This window comes from Crocodylus siamensis, chromosome 5 (genome assembly GCF_052110815.1).
Source record: "Crocodylus siamensis isolate JL-2025a chromosome 5, ASM5211081v1, whole genome shotgun sequence".
Taxonomy (NCBI): domain Eukaryota; kingdom Metazoa; phylum Chordata; order Crocodylia; family Crocodylidae; genus Crocodylus; species Crocodylus siamensis.
Genome location: NC_143399.1, coordinates 76,996,263 through 77,023,860, shown reverse-complemented (window position 1 = coordinate 77,023,860; position 27,598 = coordinate 76,996,263). Strand labels below are relative to the sequence as shown.

General features: G+C 44.1%; 1 protein-coding gene and 1 long non-coding RNA gene across 2 annotated transcripts in view; one reads left to right on the top strand and one right to left on the bottom strand.

Annotated features, from left to right (window-relative positions):
- Positions 1–20,779, bottom strand: part of LOC149864309 (uncharacterized) — a 65,035-nt gene extending 44,256 nt beyond the window's left edge. Inside the window, exon 1 of the long non-coding RNA XR_016442603.1 lies at positions 20,416–20,779. This is a non-coding gene — a long non-coding RNA (uncharacterized LOC149864309). The remainder of the gene's footprint in view (positions 1–20,415) is intronic.
- Positions 20,355–27,598, top strand: part of PLEKHG4B (pleckstrin homology and RhoGEF domain containing G4B) — a 233,603-nt gene continuing 226,359 nt past the window's right edge. Inside the window, exons 1-2 of the mRNA XM_090049227.1 lie at positions 20,355–20,444; positions 20,790–20,868. The gene's annotated coding sequence lies outside the window, so the exon portion shown is untranslated. The remainder of the gene's footprint in view (positions 20,445–20,789; positions 20,869–27,598) is intronic.

Genomic DNA, 27,598 nt, shown 5'->3' with positions numbered 1-27,598 from the left:
AAATGAGAATGGTCTATGTCTACTAACACAAGCCACATGTGAGAATGCTGTGCAGACAGCCCCAGAAACTGCAGCTGAAGAGAGCTCTACCAGCCTGAAATGGATGCTAAGGAAGGTTTGTGTTATGGTACAACTGGAAAGGGGAATTTGAAATGCTTTTTCTGGTGACTGGCTGGCCTATGTCATGTTGGATAAAGCTATGAACCTTTTGCTGCCTGCTAAGCAATTCATCTTTTCTTGCCTACCCTGTACTATATAGGAATCCATGCCAGAGTCTTAAACCTTACAGTTTAATTTCTTCGTAGTCTGTAATCTCATATATACCACAGCCATTAGCCACATTTGGTTTTTGCTTGCTCTTCTTCCAGCACCTAAGGAACTGTATCTTTAAAAGAATGTCATAAGAACCAGTGGGAGAAGAGTTTACACATCTGTGTATATCAGGGGTGGCACTAGATGGGGCTTGGGGGGGCTATAGCCTCTGTCCAAGCCCCCTGCCTCCTTTTCAGGCCACTACTGCCTGCCCTGTGCAGCTCAGCCTGCCCTGCTTCTGCACAGAGGTGCAGTGCTCCTGGCCTGCCCTGCAGGGCCCATGTCCTGCCTTTGTATAGCTTGCCCCCCCAATTTTCTGAGCCCACCTCAGCCCCACCCCCTACCCCCAAAAAGAGGCTGGCACCCCCCCACACACACGTAGATTGCACTCAAGTTGAGATCATTGCCAACCTGCTTGTCCCACCAAACAGTGAAGGAAGACCATGATCTCTTGGGAAGGTGGAGTATGGGAGTATGTAGGGAATTTTATACCTGATCTTGCCACCAACACCAGCAACCTGAGAGTGCTGCTGTGCCAGGGCATTGTGGAGGCCTGAGATGCACATCTGAAAAGGCTGAAGGAGTTGGAGAGGCCCCAGTCCTGAGGGACTGTTAAATAAGGCATAAAGCTCTCCTCACACACCTCCAAGGAAAGTGCTGGGGGAATGCTCTGGGGAGGGAGTGCACTACTCCTGCAAGATTACAATAGTGTAGGTGCCCAAGGAAGTACCTCCCCCTCCCAGGGGCATGGACTACATAACCAAGAGGCGGCAGCTGAGCAGAGAAGAGAAGGAAGGCAAGGTGCTGGGGGCTTTCGGGAGATCCTGCGTGGCAAGTTGGCCTTGTTTCCACAGACTGCTTTTGTGACCTGAGGCTCCAAGGTAAGGGCTTTATGAAGACACAGGTTGCTCTCTGAGGCTACCTTAACCAGAATGGGTCATTGGCTTTGACCCTTTTCGGTCTGGTCCTTTCGCAACCCTTTAAGACTGGGGTGAAAACTGGAGACCAGTTAGCATGTGCTAACAAAATGCAAATACCCAAGAGCTCTCATTGAGAAAGAGGATTTCAGCTTTAGGTTATGGGTTTAGTGAACAAAATACACTTTTATATTTAGGAAGCCTCTATTAATTGAAAATGACTGTGAACTACTTTCTACTGTTGCCAAAAAAAGGATCTGGCAAACTCCACTACCCTTTGAGAATAAAGAGGTTGGGTTTTTTGTGTTACAAATGCCTGACATGTAACACAAACAGAATCCTAGGAGAGACTTGGTGGTTGCAGTCAGTTTCCAGATTGTTGTGTAAAATTGTAAGGGAATCAAATCTAGCATTAAATCATCACTTTTTTAAAGCCTTTTCTAGTGTCAGACAAAATATGGTCTGTGATTATCAGGAGTGCTACTAGGGCTGATGTTCTGCAGAAAGTAATCAAGGCTATAAGCACCGATTACCCAAGATGGCATGTTTGCAGCTGCTATTATGTATGAAATGTGATATAGCACAGAGATTTACCAGTATGCTTCAAGGCATCAGGATGAAGATATCTGAAGTGTTACAGAAAGATGTGTTAAAAAGGACATGTTGGCCATTTTGATAGTGAAAAGGCCAGAGATGTTTCATACTTGCCTCAGATGAACAGTGAAATTGAGGAAGTTATTTAGGATTACTGCATATGCCAAAAACACAGGCCATATCTAGCAAAAGAGCCTATGTGGGTAGCGCAGGGAAAACTAGCTTCTTTTAATAACGTAAGCACAGAATATTTTGTGTTGACTACGAAAAAAAATAACATTTGTCCTAGGCTGCTCCTTTCACTTTCCTGAGGTGGCCTTGCTAAGATAGTGATGCAAAAGATTGCGGTCCGTTTCTTGGAGGCCACTAAAATCACAGACACGCACTCATTAGATGGCAGAAAAGGTGTATTTGCAAATAGGGTCAGAGCAGAGTCAAAAACTCAGATTACTCTGAATCCACCAAGGAATTTTTGCAGGCTGTATTTATCTTTTTCCTCCTGGGCACGTGTGCAGAAACAGGAACTCTTACAGCTCATTTCCGTTTCATACAAACATATATGTGGTTACATCACTACATCCATCGCATGTATATTATAATTAACTACTTAAGTATGCAGGGTGGAGAGGTAAATATGCATCAGCTAATCAAGCATGCTCAGAGAATACTATAGGTCACCAAGAGTTTAACCCCGCCCCCCTTTCAAGGACACAGTCAGTTGAATTCCAGCTTCTGTAATCTGCATGAGAAAGGCTAGGGAGAAGCTGGGGGAGAGTCTGCGATTTAGTATGAGAAGCTGTGGCAAGGCTGGCCAAGGAAAAAAGTCCTTGGCAGTGTTTCTTTCTTATCAGGTGCAAGATGCAAGCTGTGCATTTCTAACAATACTCCATTTCTAACAATAGTACAGCTAAACAAATCATCTCGCATATCAATCTATCTTTGTTAGACCAGGTACATCTGGTATACCAGCATCTGACAGCAGGTCACAGCAAAGTAGGCAAGAGTTCAAGTAGTTTGCTTTGAATTGTGCATATAAAACTGTCACCACTGGTTCCCATTATCCTCCATCTGGTGGGATGGTAGAAAAGAGCCATAAAATAATACAGGATTTATTAAAAGGCTGCAGAATCAGATTGGTACTTATTTAGCATGAATAAATTACAGATCAGCACTAATGAGGCGCAGGTTGTCTTCTGCTGATACTTTGTTGCAGCAGAGGGACCCATCCACAACTTTGAGGCCTGTAAAGACTAGAGCAGGAAGACCAAGCAGGGGACTAAGGAGGCTTACTGCTTTGAGGGCTGCTTCCCATATATAGTACATGTACCCAAATCCTTGTGAACACTTATGTCTGGGAGGTTTCTTGTGTAAATTTTCTTTTCACCCTATCCTCATGCTCTTTAGGAGCCTTAAAATTGTTTGCCTTCTGTAGGTGCAGAGGACACAGCATGCTACAAACACTGCTGCATCTCTGTGACCAATGTTTTGAAAACTTATCCCATCATTTCAGCTGTTCAGAAAGAGGAGAAAGAAGTAAAAATTAAGGTTTTTATAGTGAGGAACATGCTTCTTTCCAGGGCTGCAGACAAATACTTTTTTGTTCTTGGGTTCATTGTCCTTTCCCCAAGTGTGTGGAATAGGCAGGCAGTTAGACTTCTCTCACCTTGTACAGCTTGAGGAAGTGGCTCTTAGCCAGAGACTCCTGAGTACTTACTACGTCTTGGAGATAAGTGGCAGAAAAGTGGATTGACACTGTCACAGCTTTGGGCTTCTTCTCTTCCAGACTAGCATACCTGAAGAAACAACTTTGTGGTACAGCCCTAATACCATCACCCAGTGACTTCCACCTTCACTCTCTCCACAGGAGTGGTGCAGGTCTCTATTACCTAAAAGGGGTTATAAAATCTCAGAACCTTGTCTTTTCTGGCTGATTGTCAATACTTCCTTGGCAGGAAAATGACAGATTTGCACTGCATGTTTTAACCAGGCTTTTCTATTTTGTGCTCCCAAACATCCTTCAGCAGTTCCCAGACATGGGCATAAAGAAGCCTAGTAGAAGACATCTAGCTTCTGAGACCCCATGAGGGTTGAGAAGACAGCTGACTTATTAACATGCCAGTGATGAAGTGCTGAGTGCATAAATCTGGCATTTGGCAGCTCTGAGGAAGGCTGAACCTTTTCAATGATTTACATCTGTTCTGTTTAAACATCTGTTGAACTTATGTAAAAACACAGCTTCCCATCTTTAAACTGCTGCTATAACTTAGGAGTGGGTATCTGAGGTTGTATACAACAGGTGAAAGTGAGCAAAGCCTCAGCCATGATATCTGAAAAGCTACAAAGCAGCTCTCAGGGGTTTTTTTAAGTCAAGGAGGCCAAACCAAAGGAAAGCTCTTAGTCAAGATGAGGCATCTGGACAGGGCACTGCACAATAGAAGTATTATTGTACATGCCCTCCACAAATTTTGACAAAAGTGTAGGGTGCATTTCTTTTTGAGAATCGAGACTTTCTTAGGGCAATATGTTTTAGTGAACCAACAATATAGTTGGGATAAAATTAGACAAGCTACTGAAATCTGCCAATTAGAATTTTTTCATGTTCTGGTAGTGTGAGCATTTGACTCGGACATAGGCAACCAGGCCAGCAGATAGGCCCCTGAAGGGTAACTAGGTCAGCTGGATGGGGGTGCAGGTTACCAGGGTGTCAGGTCTGGATCAGTGGAACAGAGATCCAGGAGATGTAGTTTGGGGTGCAAGCAGGGCTGGATTAATGCATAGGCAAACTAGGCTCATGCCTAGGGCCCTAAGTAAAGAAAGGACTCAGTTGTGCTTATTTTACATATTGTAATTATTGAGTGAAAAAATTAGGGGCCCATGAGCTTGTCTGCCTAGGGCCCACTAAAGGGTTATTCCAGCCCTGGGTGCATGCCAAGGTTATAAGCAAGGAGAGCTGGGTGCCAAGTTCCAGGAAAGATCTAAGAGCAGGTTTAGGGAAAGCTGAAGCCAAGTCAGGAGCCAGAAGAACCAGAGAGGCTTGTCAGAGCAGAGTGATACTGTTGTCAAGATGTGCCTGCAGCATGAGACTTCAGGTGTGCATAAATGGGCTGAGTAGTGCTGTCAGCAGCCAAACCAGTTGCAGAGAACTGAGGCAATCAGATTAGCCAGGGATCCAAGTTGGGCATGGGAGCTCAAGAACTCGGATCACCTGGGCCTGACTGGCCAGAGGCCCTGACAGGTAACGTAAGAGTGATGTTGTATGGCATCTCAGTTCTCTCCATTTAGGAAACCAACATTAACAATATTTACTCTGACTTCATGACTGTCTTCCTAACCAAGTGTTTTTCAAAATTTCTACATTCACAGAAGCCTTTCATATCTCTTCTGCTATGGAGCCCTTACCCTGCCTCCATGGGCTGTATAAGCTGACACAGAGCCAGGAGACCTAGCCTGGCAATGGTGAAGCACCCACTCTTACCACTGATCTCTTTGCTGAACCCCTGGGCTAGGGACAGAAGTTACACACAAACCAGTTTAAGTGATCAGAAACTGGTTTAAACCTGTAACAGAACATAAATTCAGCACACAAAAAACAGTTTCAAAAAGGCTGAAACTGGTTTAGGATAAAACTGGTTGAACTGGTATCAGACTTAACTGATTTGGGTCAAACCAATTTATGCAATGTCTGTCTAAGACCCCTTCCTAGTTTAAGTTAAACCAGTGTTCCCCACTATCCCAGCATGCTTTCCAGCCCTGGAGAAACAGCCCAGTCTGTGTGGGGGGATGGGGACTGCACCCTCCCCAGCAAATCCTGGCTGGGGTCTGGAGCCAGAGAGGGGGGATAAACAGCCTTTCCCCTGTTCAAAATTACTGCTGGCTGCAACTGTGGACTACAAATCCCAGAGACACGTGGAAGCAGGGAGATGAAGTGATGAGTAACCCTGAAGAGTCCTGCGGCTGTAATTCTGGACCGCAGATCCCAGAGACCTCAGGGGCAGCAGGAAGAAGTAGTGAACATAGAGCCAAGATCTAGCAGCCCACTGGCTTCTGGTGTGAGCCACTGCAGACATATGGCTGCATTTCCTGAATCAAAGGTAAATGTCTGTTCACTTTTCATAGTTTCATGGTTTCTAGGGTCGGAAGGGACCTGAGCAGATCATTGAGTCCGACCCCCTGCCATGGCAGGAAAGAGTACTGGGGTCAAATGACCCCAGCAAGATGATTGTCAAGCCTTGTCTTAAAGACCCCCAGGGTAGGAGCCAGCACCACTTCGCTTGGAAGTTGGTTCCAGATCCTAGCCGCCCTGACCGTGAAGTAGCGCCTCCTGATATCTAGCCTAAATCTACCCTCTGTCAGCTTGTCACCATTATTCCTGGTCACTCCTGGCAGTGCTCAGGGGAACAGGGATTTCCCAAGTGCCTGCTGGTCCCCTCTGACTAGTTTGTAACAGGCCACTAGATCCCCCCTCAGCCTTCTCTTGTGGAGGCTGAACAGGTTCAGGTCCCGTAGCCTCTCCTCTCCTTTGTTCAACTTAATCTGTGCATCTTAGACTAACCTGCAAAGACTGAATTGATTCAGCCTCGATTCCATTTGACTGTCTGTAGTTAGCTCTGATGACCTATTGTAGAACCTCAGGGTTCCACAACCCTGTAGAACACAGTTTGAAACTCACTGCTAACTTGTATTCATTTTGGAAAAAGCTCTTTAAGGGTTATTGATTACCCCAATGATAAAGAATATGTGAAGACATGGGTATGAATCAGTTCTGATATAACACAGCCTGAGCACTGCAGCTGTTCCTCTGGCAATGATGCCTCTTCATAGATGGGCAAAATGAAACAGAGATGTTACCTCCCAGCCTAAGGCAATAAGAGGGACCAGAGGTAGAACCAAGGTGCATTTAGAACTCAGGCAAACCTGGTTTCTATTATCTCATGTTCCACAGTCAATAGCTGCCCCACTGTTGGCTTTGTTGTAGCCTCTCTGTCACAGTTCAAAAAGAATTAAACTCTTAATACTTGAAAGAAAGTGAAAATTGGAGATGTGTGCACCTCCAGTTCCCTCAGCCCAGCTGCACAATGTGGGCATGTCTATGCATACATTTACACCAGCTTAAATTTACTGCTCAGTAAGAGGAAATAGGTTGGCATCTATACAAGCAGGCATTAAAGTGCATTAATGCTGTGTGGCTCAGGACTAAAATTAATCCAAAGTCAGTCCACACACACAGTTTTACTATGTATAAGGCAGGGGTTGTCAACCAGGGGTACACATACCCCCCAGGGGTATTTGAAAAGGCCCCCTGGTATGCATGGGCACGCGGGCAGGCAGGGACAAAGCGCTGCTGTGCACCATATTGCACTGCCGTGCAGGCGCCACCTGCCCGGCTGGATGCGGGCGTTGGTGGAAGTTCACACACAGTGGCTGCAGCCACTCCTCCCCGTGCTTTGTATCCAGCTGCCAGGGGTACACTCCTCTGTGTCTGGCTGCTGGGGGTACACCGTTCCAAAAAAGTTAAACTCCTGAAGTAAGGCATCTATACATATAAGTCGTCCTATTTACTGAACAGTTTGGGCATGAGTGTGTAGATGCATGCCTGTACTGCGCAGTAATTTTGGTCACTGCACAATAAATGCGCATGTATAGACATGCCCTGTCAGTATTACAAGCTCTCCACTCTTCAGGGACTCTGTATTTGAATGTCTGTACACCCAACGCTGGGTAAGGTTTTCTGGGTAAGGTTTTCTACCATGAAAGAAAACCTGGGAGAATTCTCCCTGATTTATTTGAATATGTGTACACGGCCTGGAAGACCAACAAAATTCCATTAGAACAGTAGCCTTATCATATTTGAATTCCTCTCCTTTAAAGCAATATTATAAAATCCAAAGTGCTTTGTGAGTTTAGAGTTCACTTTTTTCTCCCCATAGCTCCTTGCCTCACATTTTTAAAGGAAGCAAAAGTGGAACAGAAATGTAAAAGTTTTATATAAATAGTTAATATCATTCAAATTCACCATCTGGGGAACTTCTCTGCCCTATGGATATATTTAACTGATTTTTCCTAAGACTTCTTCCCCCTTGCAACTTGAAACTTTGCAAATGTAGAAACTCACACATATCTCTGTGGGATAAGAGCAGGGTACTAATGAATCAATTTTTTTGTTCCTATCCATCCACACAAATTTTCATTATCTGCCAGCCAGTCACAATTGGCCTGATTTTGTGCTACAGATGCCAATGGAAATGTTACTACTGACTTCACAGGCAGCAGATTGGAGCCCTAATAAGTCATCTTAGTTTCAGCCCTATCAACACCAGTGCTTTCAGGGTGATATTGATATACTGATTATCATACCTGTGTTACATTAAGAGCAGAAAGAGCAAGAATAGCAGAAAGGTAGTTTTATAATAAAAGCTAATGTTGCCCAAAAAAGTCATTTCTAAAACTGGTTCTATTGGTTTGCAACAAACAGAGAAGAAATGCTAGGAGTCTTATTTCTCTGCCTCTCTCTCCTTTTGAAAAACACAGAATTTTTCACATTTTGTTAATGAATGTAAAATACTGCTACTTATCTGGGTAAGTTCTTTATTTCAGCAGTGTTATAACAGTGACACTTACTTTTTAAAACAAATAAGTTGAATCAATATAAGTGGGATTCAAACTGAATTAAGAGGTTCCACATAGATTTTCATACCAGTTATTTTAAACCAGTTTAATTAAATACTTTTCAACTGGGATGCAGCTGTGAAAACAGAAATGGCCTTAGTTAAGTACTGCTTCAGTGCTAACAGATTTAGCAAAAGACAAAGGTACATACAAAGAGCCAAGTTAGAGGTGGGAAAGAGGTAGGAATTAGCACTCTCTGTGCCATCTTAACCTTATAATCAGACTCTCTTAAGCTTGCTTATGCCTGCTCTCTCGATATATAAAGGGGTCCAGGTTGATGTAATATAGAAGCTAAGGAATAAAAAACATTCTAAATTAAGGTAATGCAGAAGCAACTTTTAACTTTATATATTTTTCTGGCTCCTTGCAAGTTACATCAACACAGACTTTTTTACACTATGGTGGAACAGATACAAGTAGGTCTGAGAGTCTAACTGTATCAGGACGTGTTTAATAAATATAATTTAAACTCCTTACAACACTTTCACTGCGGCCCAGAAATAGATGTCAGGTCCTACTTTAATACTTATTTAATTCATGAGCCAGAGAAAAGTAACTGAAAATTAAAATAATCTTAGCTATTAGTACCAGTTTACTAACAGTAAAGCATCAGTGTGACTGGACCACATGGGCATGTCCAGATGAGCACGGGTGTGCGGTGTGGTGTGCTGTCTGTGGTGCCACATACTGCACATGCTACACATGTAGGTGTTTCCTGTGCTGCTACTTTGCAGCAGTGTGGGGGAGGTATTTGACCCAGGGTCAAACAAACCCACATCGAAAAAATCAGAGCAGTGCACATGGTGGCAGCATGTGCTGCCCAAAGCTGGAACCTGGCTAACTGGAGCCATGCTCTAGCTGCTGGCCAGGCTCCTTGCTGCAGGAGTGCTGTGGCTGAAGCTCCCAGAGGCCCTCAGGACCCCTGGTTAGGCTGCTGATGTCAACAAAACTGCTGGCCCCAGCATCCCCTACCCCACCCAGGCATGTGCCAGAGCACACGTGGCACAGGCATCCCCCAGGGATAAGTAGCAGCAGCACAAGTTGTGGCACTGCTACTTGTCCCTAGGGAAACACACATCCTCACTCGTGGGGATGCACCCCACATGTCCATAAAGATAAATCTGAATGCTAGGGTGTATCTAACATAATCCATGAAGTTAAATAAATAAGCTTAATTGTAATGTATTAAGGAGGACAGTAAACATAATCCACCAACTGCAATGGTTTTGGGGTCTACAGTTAGCCTTATTACTCGACAATTAAAAAAAACAAATGAATTGTGTGCAATCTGAGCCAGACTATTTTAGAAATAGATTTTAAATTAATTGTTATAGTCTCCATTTGCTGTTGGGCTATATTACCATATAAAAGATTAAAATTAAAATATACACACTTGAGATGAGTAATTCTTAAGCAGGATGCTGTGGCACCCTGAGTTACCTTAAGAGCCTTTCAAAGGTGGCACAAGGTGCCATGCAGTATTAGCACTGTTAAGTGCTCAGACATGAGTTGCAAGATAAACCCAGAGATTTCACATAGGAACATATGGTATTAAAAACGTTCTGACCTGCTGTTGTCTTTTCTGAGTTCTTTGTAATGGAAGAATTGCTGTAGTATTTTTCTATAGTAAAAAAACAAGTGAAAATTAAGGGCTGGCACTTTCTGAGGGGTGCCTTGAATCTAAAGAGGTTGAGAACCACTGCTTTAGACTGACTTAAAGTTTCTAAAGGTTAAAGCATATTTTAAAAGCCACTTATCCTTGGAGTCAATTTTGCTTTGCTTCATTAGGCACATGGCTGAAGTCTTGCCATTAATGACACTGGAAAAGGATTTGATAGTTTCTATGTCTTTATCTAGTGCCAGGTTGTCTTTTCAATGTTGCATTTTGCCTTTTTATATACATTTATCCCTCCCAGCAGTGATCTGTCCAAATTTCGTCCTATAAAGGATTACAAAAGAACTCTCAAAAGTAAGTCCATGCCAAACATTTCTTTTCATGGTGACTTGTAAGAGGGATATGGGTTTGATGTATCGTCTAGGGCTACAGGGTTAAGGTGTCCTATTCATAATTTACTATGACTTCATTAAGTATGTCTGGTTTGGAAAAACTGTTTTCAGATATCATGGGTCTAGCACTAGAAACCCCTGTGCAGCTGAGTAGCCCCATGACTAATTGTGTATGAACTACTCCCTTAGGGGAAGATATTCAGGACTAATCTTTTTAGTGTGAAACTAACAAAAACAAATGATACAGTTTATATATATTTCCAAAAATGTTTCTGTCTTGGAAAGTTTTTTTTCTCACTTTTTATATTAATATTTCATCTCTGCCACCCGTTGCAAAACAGGAAGCCTTTATGTATACTGTCCTAAATCAGGGAGAAGGGAATCCATCCTTTCAGTGCTTCATGACCTTTGTTCTAGTTAATCCTTCTTTTACACTGCATAATTCCTTTTCCTCCTGCACTATAAATGCCTCAACCAATAGCACTAATTCTCATTCAAATCCCCATTGGACAGCCTTTTGTTGCAATTGTTTCTTTTTCTCCAGTCTTGCATGATAAAAGATTTAGTTATTTTGGACTCCGAAAATTGTAAGCTTATGATTTAGCTTAATGTTAGAAGGACTACAGTTAACAAAAGAAATCTGTTTTATATATATAATCTTTACACACTACGGTCACTCTAGACAACTAATTTAATGGTTGCTATCTAATGATTCTCATAGAAAGACATTTTAGTGTCTTAAGACATTTTAGTGAAGGTTATACACAAAAGTCAGGAGTTTCAAAAGCATATGATTCATCCCACAACAAGAATAAATTTGATCTTTTAAATGAACTGATTCATGCAGGATTTAATCTTGTAGATCAGCTATCTCTAATGTTTTAGGTTTCCATCACACCAACATGCAGCTTTCCATGATATGAAAAGAAAAGTCCTGAGAACACCTAGTATAGAAGCTATGGGCTCCTATACACATGCAGGGAGCCTGCTCCAACGCACTGGAAATCCAGCACATCAGAGCAGACTCAATTAATCAAGTTGGCTGAAGCATGGAAATTAAAGCATGCCGACATCATGCGTATCAATGTCCCTGTGTTGAAAAATGGTGGCAGGGCATTTTGAACTTAAAGCTCATTGAACAAGTTTTAGTTCAAAGTGTCCCGCAGCCATTTCTTCAGCGTGGGGACACTGATATATGTGATGATCTAGCAATTTTAATTAACGCGGCTTGCTGATTTAAAGTGCCCCCATGCCTCCTGGAGTACATGTAAAAATGCCCTATATGTTGAGTCAACCTATTCTGGGCTCATGTAATATCAGTAGTAAGGGAAATAACTTGTTTCTTCTGATATTAATATTGTTAGGAGCCAATGTGTCTGTAGATCGCAGTTCTTTCCACAGTGGGCACATCTACATGAGATATTTAATGCACAGTAGACTAATTAGCTATGCAGTAAACATCTTGGCATCACATGTGTGCCCTTATTAGAGCTTATTATTAAAAATTAATCAGCACTTGTAGATGTGCCTAGGGGTAAGCACTGTGGTAAGTCAGATTTTAAAGGTATTTTAAATGTCTAACTTCCACTAATTTCAGTACTTTTTCAGATCTTAAAAAGAAGTCCTTTTTTAAATACCGTCTTTTTGCCCCCTGTGTACCAGTTAATGTGGGGCCCCTGCAAGACATGCTAGGAAATTTGGTTGTCACACCAGATGACAAAGCTAACCTATTTAACGACTTCTTTGCCTCCATTTTCCTGAGCAAGGACCGGAACAGCCCCCCCCCCCACTGAGCCCCCCTCAGGCCCCAGGGGAGGCACACCTAGGCCATGGGTCAGGGAGGATATAGTCAGGGAACTTCTGGAGGGACTGGATGTATTCAAATCAGCTGATCCAGATGATCTCCACCCCAGAGTGCTGAGGGAATTAGCTGAGGTCATTGCGGGACTCCTGGCATGGCTTTACAACCACTCGTGGTGCTCTGTTGTGGTGCCAGAGGACTGGAAGAGGGCCAGTGTGGTTCCCATCTTCAGAAAAGGTAGGGAGGAGGACCTGGGGAACTATAGGCCAGTTCGTCTTACCTCGATCCTGGGTAAGCTTTTTGAGAGAATTATTCTGGCACATGACCACGAGGGGCCAGCAGGGGAGATTATGCTTAGGGGCAACCAACATGGGTTCATTAGAGGCAGATCCTGTCAGACCAACCTGGTGCCCTTGTACGACCAGGTCACCAAATCCTTAGATGCAGGGGTAGCAATGGACATGGTCTTTTTGGACTTCCGGAAGGCCTTCGACACTGTCTCTCACCCCGTTCTCATTAAGAAACTGGGGGGCTGTGGTGTTGACACCTACACAGTCAAATGGGTCACCAACTGGCTGGAGGGCCGCACCCAGAGAGTGGTGGTGGATGGGTCATTTTCGACCTGGAGGGACGTGGGCAATGGGGTCCCCCAGGGCTTGGTCGTCGGGCCCGCACTGTTCAACATCTTCATCAGTGACTTGGACAAGGGGTTAAAAAGTACCCTGTTCAAATTTGCTGATGACACTAAGATGTGGGGGGATGTGGGCATGCTAGAAGGAAGGAATAGGCTGCAATTGGACCTAGACAGGTTACAGGGGTGGGCGGATGAGAATAGGATGGGATTCAACACTGACAAGTACAAGGTGCTGCACCTGGGGAGGAACAACCAGCAGCAGACCTAAAGGCTGGGGAATTCCCTTCTCATCAGTGCAGAGGCAGAAAAGGATCTTGGAGTCATCACTGATGCCAAGATGAATATGGGCTGGCAGTGTGGGCATGCAGTCAGGAAGGCCAACTGCACCTTGTCATGCATCCACAGATGCATCTCAAGCAGGTCCAGGAAGGTGATCCTCCCGCTCTATGTGGCGCTGGTCAGGCCGCAGCTGGAGTACTGCGTCCAGTTCTGGGTGCCACACTTCAAGAGGGATGTGGACAACATGGAGAGGCTCCAGAGGAGGGCCACTCGCATGATCAGGGGGCAGCAGGGCAGGCCCTACGTGGAGAGATTATGGGACCTGAACCTGTTCAGCCTCCACAAGAGAAGGCTGAGGGGGGATCTAGTGGCCTGTTACAAACTAGTCAGAGGGGACCAGCAGGTATTGGGGAAGTCCCTGTTCCCCCGAGTACTACCAGGAGTGACTAGAAATAATGGTCACAAGCTGGCAAAGCATAAATTCAGATTAGACATCAGGAGGCGCTACTTCACTGTCAGGGTGGCTAGGATCTGGAACCAACTTCCAAGCGAAGTGGTGCTGGCTCCTACCCTGGGGGTCTTTAAGACAAGGCTTGACAATCATCTTGCTGGGGTCATTTGACCCCAGTACTCTTTCCTGCCATGGCAGGGAGTCGGACTTGATGATCTGCTCAGGTCCCTTCTGACCCTACTAACTACGAAACTATCTAGCCTTGTGTCATCTGGATGACATTGTCTTAAAAATGCCACTGGCAGCTACTGGTCCCTCTACACTAAGGCTGCTGCTATATTGCTAACAGCTGTGGAGACCAAATGGTGTTATAACAACATATTTCAAACAATTCTCTTTTGAATAGGCAGTGCCAAAGAAAACAGAGTTTGTTACAGCTCATAATAGCTTTGTTAATATCCCCAGCAGAGATGGTAAGAGAATGAGGAAAGTACCAGGGCAAGGTGTTGCGAATGGCTGGTGCTATAAAAATCTAAAAAAGACTTAACCTTTTAAGGAGTCAAGGAATGAGGTTCGCCTGCCATCCCAGTCACTAGAGAGGGACTTTCCCCATCTGTTAAGGGACAATCCTTATGCACCTTGCTGATATGGTGGTGGCAGTTGACAAAATCTGCCTTCCTTTCCCCAGATCATCCTCAGAAGGATCTTTGAATGAATGCATCTGATCCATTCCTATTGAAGGAGCTCTGATTCAAACTAGGGAAATATCCTCTTAGAACAGGGGTTGAAAGTTTTTGGGCCTAGTGCCAAAAACCCCTACAACCTGGACTTAGAAGATGTTGGCAGGCCAGGGGGTGGCTCCAATGCCATTTCTACATAGTAAACATACCTTACCTGACAGCAGCACCTTCAAGCATGCCACAGTAGCTTGGTGTTGTTTGCTTCTTGAATTAGAAGCACTGTAGCTATGAAAAAGGCAAATGTTAGCCTATAATATACCTGGAGAGGTATGTCTGGCAGAGATGGGGAAGTATTCATGTCATATCAAGTCCTGGTAAATCCTCATTTGGAATTCTGTGCACAATTTTGGTCACCCACCTTTAAGAAAGATGGATTTGAACTGGAGCAGGTACAGAGGGGCTATTGGGATGATCAGGGGAGTGGAGATCTGTTTTGCATTAGCAAATGAAGACTAAGAGACAATATGACTCCTGCCTGTAAACATCAAGGGAGTAAACATCAGGGAGGGAAGAGAATTATTTACACTGCAGAACAATGCTGGCACAAGAACAAAAGTATATAAACTAGGCACGAAAATGAGTCGAGTGGCAATTAGAAGAAGGTTTCTATATAAGGAGTGCAGTTCTTGAACAGCTGTCCAACAAGGGGGTAGCTGAGATGGAGCTTGGTCCTGAAGGAAACATGATGAGACGTGGCTACTGACAAAAGATAGGAAATGGAACTGATGAGCCAGGAGGTCCCTTCTAACTGTGCCTTTCCATTTTCTTTTAAGAACTGATATTTACTAGGTCAGACCGGGGGCCACTTTGCCCAGTATCCTGTTGCCTGCAATGGCAGAGAGTGGAAAAATGAACAGGGTGTGACCAGGGTTTGTCCCCTGTTCTTCTACTTGCAGCCTCCAGCATTTAAATTCTAGGAAATTTTGATTCAGAGGCTGTATCCCTAATTTCCATGTTCTTTTCTCCAGTGAAACAAGAGACAAGTGAGCAGGTAAGCAGTGGGCAGGAAAAGACTATTTAAGCATTTATTTTAGGTGGCTTACTTTTATTTAATTTGATTACTCTTAATTTTGTTAAATGGTTTGTGACGAAAGGAAAATGAGAAGTTGGCTGTAGATTTTCAGTTTACTGTTGCAGAATTGGATGTGTAGAAACTTCTGTATTCTAAGGGCATGGATGGAACACTGCAAGAATATTGTTTTTAATATGACCAAATTGAAGTTAAAAAAAAGAAAAAACCGATAGACCAAGTCTAATTAATATGCTTGCACTTGCTGAAGAGAAAGATAAGAAACAATGGCCGAGGAAGTGTTTTTGGAACATTTTACACAAACACACCACCTTTTAAGGAATAAATTATCCAAGAAAAGCATTCAGTGAATCTGTTTCTAAAGATGAGTTGAGAAAGAGGCGAAGTGTGAATAAGGAATTGAACATGGGAAAAGCAAAGGAAAATGCACTCTCCACCCCTGAGCTGGAGGAATCTTCCTACTTAAAATACTGAGATAAATGAACACTCTACTTTGTCAGATACTAGCATCTAATGAAGTGGCCTTTTGCCTATGAAAGCTAATTCCTCTTTGAACCAGTTTCTAAGGTGCTACCTTCCCCTACCATTTGCCTGATTTCAGACTAACCCAGATAGCTGTCTCTGAGATAATGGCAAATTGAATGTGAATTTAAGAACAGTAGAGAGATGGGAGAGGAAGAAAAATATTTATTTTTAGGCACAGAAAAGCTAATGTTACCATATACAGCTTTACCATAGTACTTGCTATATTGATACATTTCTGTATGTGTGTGTATATAAGCCTTCTAGCTCTGTGGGCTGGACTAAATGGCTCCAGGGCCAGATCTGGCCAATGGGCCATAAGTTGCCAACCCCTAATCTAGACAATGACTGTGTAGAAAGTGTACTTTGTTTTTTTGCATTTTTAAAATTTATTTATTTATTTATTTTTGCACATACTAGGTCCTTACCTCTTCCCCTCGCTAAGGTAAAACTTCCTTTTGACTTCAGGGAGAATTTGACCTTGCTAACTACATAATTAGGTCACTGACCGTTGAAAACTATAGGCTTCTCTGAATTACAGCAAATGTGCACAGTTCTTGGGTTGGGAAATCTGATCCCTCAGAACCGCTACTAAGCAACCACACCCTCCATTTGACGGGGTGTTTATGATCTTTCACTTTAGGGTTAATTTGGAATAAATAAGTGCTTTCAAGTAGCTTTTTGAATGTGTACTACAGATAGACCAGTGAACCACATGACATGAGTGCAGGTGGAACACTGTGTGGAGGGCTAGAATCAGGGTATGATGACAAAAGCTTTCAGTCCCATTGACATGCTTGTACTTCCAAGCATGCAAAGCTTAAACTCAATACCTCCAGTCATTCCTCTTGTTCTCACTTTGCTTTGAATTGCTGAATATAGTCAGCCAGGCTTCTCCCTTTGTGACAAATTACTTCAAATGGAGATAGCTTATTTAGTCAATGTAGGCTGCTCAACTCCTCACAGACTGGATAATAATGTGAGGTAGAAAAAAAGTAATTGTAAATATTTCACCTGGAAACATTTACATAGGGAAATAAAAGCTTAAAAAACTGCTAATAGTAAGAATAAATGTCTCATCTCTTTTAACATACTGGGAAATGCCAGTGTCATTAGGATTGTAATTGTTGATGCTCCATTAATGCCAATGGAAAGAAACCCTTTTATTTTCAGTGCCTCCTTTCAATAGCCTGTAATATTCTCCAATTACTACTGTTTTGGTAGTTTTTTGTGTTTTTTTTTGTACTGGCTCAGAGGGAAATGACTCCAAAACACCTGAATATATTTTCAGAGAATGAAAAGAATCTAGATGTCTTCACAACTTTGATATTGCTCATGTGCTTTGAATACAGAAATTAGGGTTAACATTTAAAATGGAAATCTGTTGGGTTCTGAATCCATGCTGGAAAATGTATTATCTACTTGGCCTAGGGGAAAAAAAATGTAGATTAGGTAATGAAGAAAATTATCTAAATAGTTTATTGTACAGTGCAGTTTATTTTTCTTACTGATCTGTAAAATATCCAATCATGCAGCTGCATGAGACTGCCATTCAAAACATATGCAGTTTTGTTCCTATGATATCTCCTTGCATTCTGGCAAATCACCATACTTCTGCAGAGTGCTCTGAATTTGCTATCTGAACCCTCTTCTGGAATGAAACTTGGAATTAATATATAATTTACAGAGGTACATGATGGAATGAGCAAATGTTAAGTCTCCAGTCGTATAAGCACATCTGAGGAGAATCTGTCTTCATATGATCAGATCAAACGCTACATATATGCAAGGGGTAATGCATTCTTGCATGTATTCCTAGTTCTCTACAGTCACTCATTCAAGTCAACAAGGATCTGGCTATGCCCCAAGAAAGCAGGATCAGATCTTAATTATTTTTCCTGGCCCACAGCTGGCTTTAAACCTTCTCAAATGAGTTTCCACGTGAAATAGATGCATGCTGACTGGTTAGGGAAAGAAAAAGTATTCTCAGCTTTGTGACATATATTTGTTTTATTGCTCCAGTGCTATGCCAGCTCTTACCTGCTCATCTTGGCTTCTGCCAGCCAGATCCAACCCTTATGGAATTAAAAATTTGGCAGTGGGGGGGACCAGTGGCTCCCCTGCTGCCATGTTTCTGAACCCATGGGGAGCCCAGTGGGCCAGATTGCATGCTAGATTGGCATCCACAGGTGACCTGGGCCCAATCCAAGCATATAGGCGCCAGCTGGCAGCAACATGGGGACTCAATCTTGTAGCATGGAGCTAAGAGAGGTGGTGCAGGGCCTGATCCTGATGTGTGGGGGCTTGATTCAGCCCAGGAACCAGCCCCAGGTCACTCATTTAGCCCACAGCTGAGCACCACTGGCATAAACAATTGCAGAGCTACAACTAATCCTGTGTCAGCAAATGACTATAATCCTCAAAAGTTTGTAAGTACCATTAAAAAAAGTGTTTTAGTATGGAAACATTAAAAAACCTATTTAAAACAGCAGTCTTTTATTAGAATTTTGACATACTAAATAACAAAGTTCAAGCTATTATGTATTTTAAATAGATTGCAGTGCAGTATGTACTTTAAAAAGGATGCTTGGGGAATGGGAATCGTGCTCCAGTAGAGAAGCTAGATTTGAAAGCAGAACTGTGTTTTGTGGCGTACGCTTTTAAAGAGTGATGGAAAAGTTGCACACTGGACTTTATCAGCATGCATTGAGGTGAATTGTCAGAACATACATAATTTATAGAAATTACATAACAGATATTCATCCAATAGGAATAGCTGGAATCCACTGGGTATAAATAATGACAGGAAGAGTCTAGATCTATATATTACGCTAGCAACAGCTGTTTGCAACTTAGTGCCCAACTCAAATGAATCAACTGCTTAATCACCCAACTCTCAAGCCTCCTGTGTGTATAGTTCCCCCCCACCCTTTCCTTTGTATCTTTCACCTAAAATCTTGTACTTCTAACAAGGGACAGGCACAGCAGCTCAGTTTTAAAATGAATGCAGGGGTTATTGCCCTGTGCTGTCCTCTATAGGCACAGGAGCACTCTTCCTCCAAAACAATGGGAGAAGTTCCCAGCTATCCTTGCCCCTGCCTTTGGGCACGGTCCACTTGACTGATGTTCCTCTCATCTAGGGGAAAGAAAGGGCTCAGAGGAAGTTTTTACAGGTTTCCCCTCACTTTATGTGGGTTCTGTATGTCCAAATTCATTCTTACACAACGACCCTTTTTATACCAAAAATTTGTTACATGCAAGGTAGATTCACTCTGATGCCATCAGTGTGGTGGAAGCCTGCAGGCAGCTGCTTTGTGCGGTGCACTGGGGAGTGACACACACCTAAATACAGTCTCCTGTGTAGATCTGTGCTCCTCACTTGTGTGCAACATGCATTTCTGTAGTTGCTGTCCCCATTATGATAGTGGCCCGTGCTTATGTGTACTGCCTGCTGTTGGTGAGTACTAAAATTGTCTTGTAAAAGTAGTAGAAATGGGTCTGGGGGTCAGTACCGTCAAGGTCTTGGAACATATCTCTATTTATCAATCAGGACTCATAGTAGAGGTGATCTCTTTTATTAGACCAACAAGATTTTTGCAAACAAATGTCTTTAATTGCAAGCTTTTCTGTACAAATACCCTTCCTTCAGCATTGGGGAAAAGACTGTAACAGTTCTTCTGGGTAGAAATGAAAGTTCGTATTTTGTAGGATTTCACAGAGGAGTCAATAGATGGAAAACTCCTCTGGGCAGAACTTCACAATCTTTTCTCTGATGTCTGTTGCAGGGTGTTTGTGCCCAAAAACATGCAATTAAAGACCTTTTTTTGCAAAAATCTTGGTCTAATAAAAGAGATCACCTCTACTATGAGCCCTGAGTGCCTTTCTCCTCTAGACCAATATGGCTACAACCTGGATACCTATCCCTATTTGTGACATTGTAAAGTAGGTTGCCTTGATGCCCATTCGAGTTACACTCCGTGCTCCAGGCACGCGTGTACCACATAAAGCCAGGGAAACCTGCATCTTAAAGCAGCTGGTTTCTAGTTGCAAGGGGGGTCGAGGTTAGATACGAGACAAAGGTCTCTCCTGGGAGGGGAGCAAAGCGCAGGCATAGGCTGCCCCAGAGAAGCGGCGGCTTCTCCATCCTGGGAGGTTTTCAAGACCCGGCTAGGGCCGGGGTGAGGGAGGTGGGGGCTGGACGCCAAGGTCCCTGCCCGCCCTCAGCCAGGGGGAAGGGGCAGGCGGAGGGAGTCTCCTAAGGCCGAGGGCCGCAGCTCTGCGCGGCCCATCTCCTGCCTGACAAACCCGAAGGCGCCTGGTGCCAGGGCCGAAAGTGCGGGGAGCTGGGCGGGGCCTCCCCGCCCCGCCCCCCGCCGGCTCCTGCTCTCCCGCCTCCAGCCAGCCCCTCGCCGGCGTCGCGTAGGGCAGTGCCGGCTTCTACCTGCCGCTGCCGCCTGCTCACCTGCTGCGGGGCTTTTCCCGCGGGCTCCGGTACTTGGGCTCGGGGGGTCTCCACCTGCTGCTGCCGCCGCCGCCGCTGCTGCCTCGGGGGGTCCCCGCGCTTTTCTTCTCCCGGCCCGGGAGCGGCTATGCCTGGCTCCTCCCTGCCTCGGGAGCGGGAGGGCCGTGGGCTGCAGCGGCCCGGCTGCTCTCAGCGGCGCGGGGCGGCTCCTACAAGTGCCCGGTGCTGGCGGGGTGGGGATGCCTTGGGCTGGTCGGGTTCTCCCCCTAGAGCTGAGGCTCCAGGATCCCAGCCCTCCTCGGGCTTTAAAGGCTGGGGCTGCGTAGTGGAAACCTCGGGGTTTATCTTACACCTCATGTCTGCCCACCTCGCAGGAGGGCCAGTGCATGGCGGCATCCTTGGGAGGATCTCCAGGCACCTGCTTGAGGATCGCCCGTGGGAACTCCTTTGGCGGTGAGTAAGTGCCTCATCTGCCTCCTCCCCTGGCAGTCGAAACAGCTTCTGAACACTGCTCTGACTTTTCCAGCCTGTTTGGACCCGAAAGGAGTTTGGGTGACTTTTTTGTTTTTTCAATGCCTGACTTTCTTTTTAGCAGAATTGTTGCTTTTAAACTGCTCACTGCCTGTCTGCACTGTAGAAAGTTAGGTTTCTTTTCTTTTTTTTCCCCCTCCCCAACTCCCAGTTCCCCCCACCTCCTGGCCCAAGTCAAATGAAATAGATGTAGATGTTTAGAGAGAAATGAAATGTTGGGATCTTTCCTTTGCCCCTGTACAAATTTTCCATTTCTAGAATGAAATTCTCCCTCCTCTCAACCCACTTTGCATTGCAAGCATTGAAAAATTTGCAGTCTTCAGATGCAGACCTGTGTGCTCATGTGGAATTCACTGTCAGCTTGTCTGTTACATGGCTAGATGGGTTGAGGGCCAGCAGGGTCTCCAATCTGCCCAACTTCCCACTCTACTCAGGTGATCAGAGTGCATTGTATCTAGTTCTCCATAGGGTCCATTTTCCTTCCACCTGCTTTCCCGGGGAAGCAGAAGTTCCCATCTTCCCTGCAGAGTGTACATGGTGAGTCAGAGCTTCCTTTTTGGAGGTGCAGATCACAAGTCCACTCTCATCCACCATACTCTGAACACTTCGGGTCACAGATCTCAAGAGTATTCTGAGCACCACACTAGGTTGTTAATCATTTGCCCAGCTCCCCTGCCTCTTCCTTCCAATGCTGAGCCTAGCATCTCCATAAAGTCTACAACTTGCCTTGCTATCTGGGTCTCGAGCACTGCAAGATTTCCTGCTCTCTGCAGATATTTATGTCCTACAGAGGTCTTATGGCCCACTCTATTAATTTTGCCTCCTTGTTTTGCAAAGGCTGAGCTCCCCCTTTTTTTGGTGGTCCTTCCAGCCTAGAGATTCTGGGGTCACTATAACCTTTGTTTCCAGCTGGCCTGTGGAACTTAGATGCAGTCTTTCTTTGCCACTCTGTTTTCTAAAAGGCCCCTTGAGCAATGAGGAGTTTATGAAGCCACCTTTCCTCTACCAAACAACTGGAGCACTCTTGCAAATGACTTCCTTTGTTAAAAGTTTCTTGTGTTTTAGCATATGTCTTGGTTTCTAATGGTACTCAACTGTTAACACTTCAAAAGTTACAGTTAAGGTACTTTTTATCTTGAGGGGTCCTGAACTGTTAAATACACAAATAATAAAAAAAAAAAAAAAAAAAAATGTTAAAAGTGATCTGACAATCACCTCCAAGCGTTACAAAAAAAAAAAATTAGTGTATCCCAAAATCGTTACAGAAATACTTTGTTTGTAAAAGTGTATGACTCAAGTGGACAGCAGGTGTGGGTGGGACTGACAATTTCTAATAACCCAAAATCAAAAACAAATCGAACAGTTTTCTCTACTTACTTTGCTGACGGGGAACTGTGGAAATAGCTGAGTGACATTCCACAATATATTCATTGCTGAACAACCACCATTCCTAGACAAAATCATAGAAAGCTCTGAAGTTAGGATGAGATCCATTGTTCTTTGGTCCACAAAATATACACCTACCTGAGGTACATGTGAACCTGTTCCCTCTATCTTATAGCAAGTAGCCACTAGAGACCTGGCTACTTGTCTACATATTACCTGTAACAGTTACAATTAGACAAAAGCCATTCATTTCTTGCCTTACTTTTAATGTATTTTCTTTGTGCAGTTTGTACATCAGTTTTAAAGGAGAGACATTTCTGTAGAAAGGCTTTTAGGGTGGTGGGGACGTGAATTTCATTCAGTCTTCCTTAGTGACCTGTAACTCAGTTTGGTGCTCATCACTTTTTAATAAATTGGCTTATCTCCTTTCCCTTCTGTATGAACCTGGTACTTTTCAAGCCAAAGAAGTGTTGTCATCCTGGAGATTTTGTCATCTCCTGTAAGAAGGTAAAAATAAACCCTGTAATGGAACTTTGTAGCTCCCTTATCTGTAGAGAGGCCATTATCTTTATCTTTATTGTAAATTGCTTAGTATGCATTTTAAGTGACAGTCTCCCCCTCTGTTCTTTTCTGTTCTCTTTGAGCCCGGCGGATTTCTTAGTTTTAATTCTTTCTGTATTGTAAAGGCAAGATGCTTCCATTCAGTGCGGAAGGAATTTTGGGTAGTGGTTAGATGGAGGGAAACATTTTGCTTGAATCAGTTTTTTGTATCTGAAAAGATCTCTGCTGATGTATTGATATTGCTGAAATGGCAGCTACATGATCTAGAGGGTTAGATTCCAGGCATATCTTAAAGTCCCTGACATAATCCTCAGCTGGGGGCATATGCAGGATTTCCCAAAGAGGGGTGTGGGAACAACAACTCATACTGCAGGGCTAGTGGCACCCCTTGCTCTCAGTGTCCTCTGCCCTACCAGTGCCAGCAGGCCATTGGGTGGGAGCCTCTAGGGAGTTTTTAAAGACCTAAAGCAGGTCTCCCTTCCCATTCCTGCTCAGAGGTGGCCCCCTCCCTTGCTCCTGATGCATTCTCTATGGTTGGAGGCAGGAATTTTCTAGGGTCAGCCAGGCTGAGTGGGGACCAGGCTCAGATGGGGAGGGACAGAGGCAACAGGGTAGCTGGAGAGTTCTTGGGCAGTTTCCCCCCACCCTGCCCAGTCAGTGTGGGGAAGGGGAATCCCTATCCATCCCTGCTGCCTTGTCCCCATCCCCAGCTGAGCCCAGCCTCTGTGCAGCCAACAGGAGTGGCTGTGGTGTTTCTCTCTTATGACGGTGAGAAAGGCAGCTGGGGTTGGGAAAGAAAGGACAGGGATGTGGGGGGAAGGGAGCATTTCTTAGACTAGGAAGAGGGAGGGAGTAAGTATTTTCACCTGCTTTAGGAACTCTAAAAAATCCCTGGAGGTTCCAGCCCAATCCAAAAATGGGATGCAGTAGCACTGCACCCTCTCTGGGCCTGTCCTGTCTTCAGTTTTCATTATAGAGTCCCCAGAATTATTTATTTCATCAACCCTTTCTTTAGCCCACTTATACTCAGCAGGGTTCTGGCTAAAGGCCATGGGCGATATTCCCTTCCAAAACCCCGAATGCTGCTTCACTGACTGAAGGGGCTACACCTTTGCCAAATAAAACACTTTCATTGCTTCCTTCCAGAGGCTGGATGTACTGTGTCTGCAGCATGTGCGTATTATATGCAGGTTGAGAGAGAAATGGGTACAATTTAGATGTCTTGTCTTGAGCCTCTAAAAGCACACTAGCCTTTGGAGTAAGCAAGGTTAAGAAAAGATGAGAAAAAACAAAGGCACTGAAACCAGATTAGAGGGTATGCATGCTCAGGTCCAAGGAATGAGACACTGGGCTGTGAATTCTAGGGTAAAAGTGAGAGTTAATATAGTAACTCATTACATTTCCTCAAGTTTACTTCATGAGTTACTATTCAAGTCGTCTAGTCTTTCTAATATGCTGGTTTGTTGTGCAACTCCCTTTAATTGACACAAAACATCTTTTAATGCTTTAGGAGGAAAAGTACTTCTGTTGGGCCAAACGTAAAAGTATTGGACTTTAATCTTTAAAACATGGTCCTGTTTTTTCTTAGTACTTGGTTCTTATTCTTTTTAAAGAGTGCTTGAGAAATGTATTCTACTGGGCTTAGTAACCAGAAGCAAGGTTTAGTTTTTTCTTGCCCCACATGGAAGGCTTCCAAGATTTTTGAACTGTTCTTTGGGTCAGTGGTATCAGAAATTATAGCAATGCAAATCTGATTCTAATCATATATTTTTACTTGAGCCAATCTACTGTTTCTGGCACACATCCTTCATCTAACTGAAGGGTGAAGTTTAGCTGTCTGTCCTTTGGAAATTGGGTGTAGGTGAACATGACCTTTTATATTGTTAAAATGATCTGGAAGCATTGTTAAACTTGCTACTTACATAGGCAAGAAGTAGGGAATGAAACATGGCTACTATTTTAAGCAACCAATTCTTGGTATAATCACAATAAATGATTGACTTCTAAAGCAGTTTTAGAAACTGTACACCATTAGAAGCTTAGCCTAAACTGAGTCAGGAAAACTGAGTTTTAGTTCTGTCTCTTAAATGACCTGTGTCTGTGTGGAATGGATATGGTTCAGAGCAGGCGGTGCCATAGCAAGGGCGGGGGCGAGCAGGGCGATTGCCCCAGGCGCCAAAGCAAAGGGGCACCAATAGGCGCTGCCCAGCCGGGGTAGGGCACGGCACAGCTGCAAGCAGCTTGTTTGGTGGGTGGAGGGTGGCTCCTGCACTGTGTCCAGTCCTGGGCAAGCATGGGGGTGGTGTGTGTGCGCCCCAAATCTGTGCGCGGGGCAAGGGCGGGCTGCCACTGCAGGCTTTGCCCTGGGTGCCAAACTTCTTTGCCACAGCACTGAGAGCAGGGATGGTGGTAAGGATAGTCACTATTCATGACATTGTTGTCAGCCCCAAACGGGACATCTTGGGCACCACTGCTATACACAGATTTGAGTCACTGTACAATAAATGCAGTGTCTGTGCGTGAGTTTGTGGGCAGTGGCTAACATAAGCTCTGTTATGTCAAGGGCTCAGAACTCCATGAATATCCTCAGGTGTATAGGGTCTGGTCGAAGCTCTGAACATTTTTGAGTGTTGTGGGGGTTATTGGGATAATTGCAAGGAAGCTTAGAGAGACAGCTCATGGAGCTGCTTATTCTCTATGCAGGATTCTGTGTATCCTGTTATTTTTATACTGTACCTCTATAGCTTAGTAGAGACCAATGGGTTTCTTGGCTGACCTGAAGGCTTGCTGGTTCTTTGGAACTGGATGGGAGCAGATGTCAGCCCTAGGCTCTCCAAAATGTGCCCAGTTAATCATTAATATGACTTTAGTAAGTAATTGACTGGTGGCATCAACCTTGTGCATCAACAATCATTAGCTCCTTGGGGTAGGCACTCTATGCCTGCCCATTTGTATAGAATCATTGGGGAGCTACTACAGTATAAATTGCCACGCACAGCTATGAGTGATGCTGCTACCTGATTTATGTAAAGCTCAGAATAAATAAGGTTTGTAGAGATGTGAACAACAAGCTTTTGTTAAGTGTTCAAAAAGATGAAGTGAAAGATATTTTATCTGCCAGCACTCAACTTCAGAGTTCTGTTTCTTATACAGCAGTTAAGAAAATATTGCTTTTAACATGGAAGAGAAGCTGTTATTGGCTTCTTAGCCATAATTCTTATTTGTTTGAGTATATTAAAGAATATACATAAAGGTAAAGAAAATAAAGGGTTCAGTGACTATGGCACAAAGCTGACATAGGTGTGAGTTCTCTTTCTGTCTCTGCTCTGGTCCTGCTGAGGGGACCCTTGCTAAGTTGTTCATCTGGTTATGCCTGTGTTAGAAGTGAGGATATTACAGCTTCCCTCCCTTTCAGAAGTGCTTTGAAGTCTAAGAAGCAGTGCAATATGTGATATAGATTTTAATAATGGTACCTTATATTGTAGTGAATGTTTAAGAATATAGAAAAACTAGCTTGGAACAAAAGTAGAAATGTTACCTCTACCATAAATTGAAGTCTGAGGTCTTGGGTCTCTCAGATGTGAGCGTTTTTACTTGAAGGCTGGGTTTTTCTTGTTCGTATTTGCAGGTTCAGGCTCTTTAAATTCTTCTCTTACTCACCATCTTCCAACACTTGAAGTTATGGTTTTCTTTCTCCTGGGGCAATCAATGACATTATAAGGAACATGGCTTCCTGCTGTGATTTGGATGTTAGTGATATCATCATGCCATGCAGGAGAACTGTAGAACCCTGTGTACAGGTCAAGGCAGGTAAAAGTCCTATCAGATTACTTTGAAAGAATTATTAAATGTTAAGGCTCAGTGTGTATTATGTTGAATGATTTAGAGCAGGAAAGAGAATAATGAAGTATCACTCTCAACTAATTACAGGGCCTTGGGGTCATTCTTGAAAATCTAGGTCAAGGTATGGAGAGAACCTTCCACACTGATTCCTCTTTCCTCTCCAAACTGGAAGGGAGTTCAGCTGTTTCAAAGACACTATCCAAGGCTTATGCTGACCCCATGAAGAGTGCTCTGTAGAGACATTTGTCAGCAGCATAATGATGGCTAGGTGAGCAGGACATGAGCCCCAAGCACTCCCTATGGGCACTGGAATGGAACTATGGGAACACCTCACCCACTTATCCCCCATTCCCCACACCTTCTCTGCAGGAGCTCTGTGTCCAGTAGAGGGAAGGGCAAAGCAGCAGTGATGGTGTGTAGTGCAGGAGTAGCAGTTAGAAGTTTGCTGCTGCTGCCTCTCTTTGCTGCTTAAATCAGTATTTAAATGACCACTCGAAACACATGTTGGTGGCAAAAAGGAAGTGATGTCTCTTCTCGCAGCTGAGAATCTCTGGCTGCTGCTCCTGGACTGTACTGCCACTGCCTGGGGTGCAGTATTGGACAGGTATGCCTCTGACCTGGGTAAGCCAGCATGTTATGAGTGCATATCATTTTCTCTACATCTATGGAGAATCTGAAGGGGAAAAAGGGCCCTCTTAGTAAGTCCTGGGAGAGTCTTTGGTATTATGACGTCCATTGGGCCAAACTGCTAGGGAGTCAGTGAGTGAGGGGTGGGGGGAGAAGGAATCCATGCTGCTCCCATGGGCTCTTGGCTTCCCACTGTTTTCTGAGAACACTGTTGCCAAGTCTTGTGAGGGGGGAA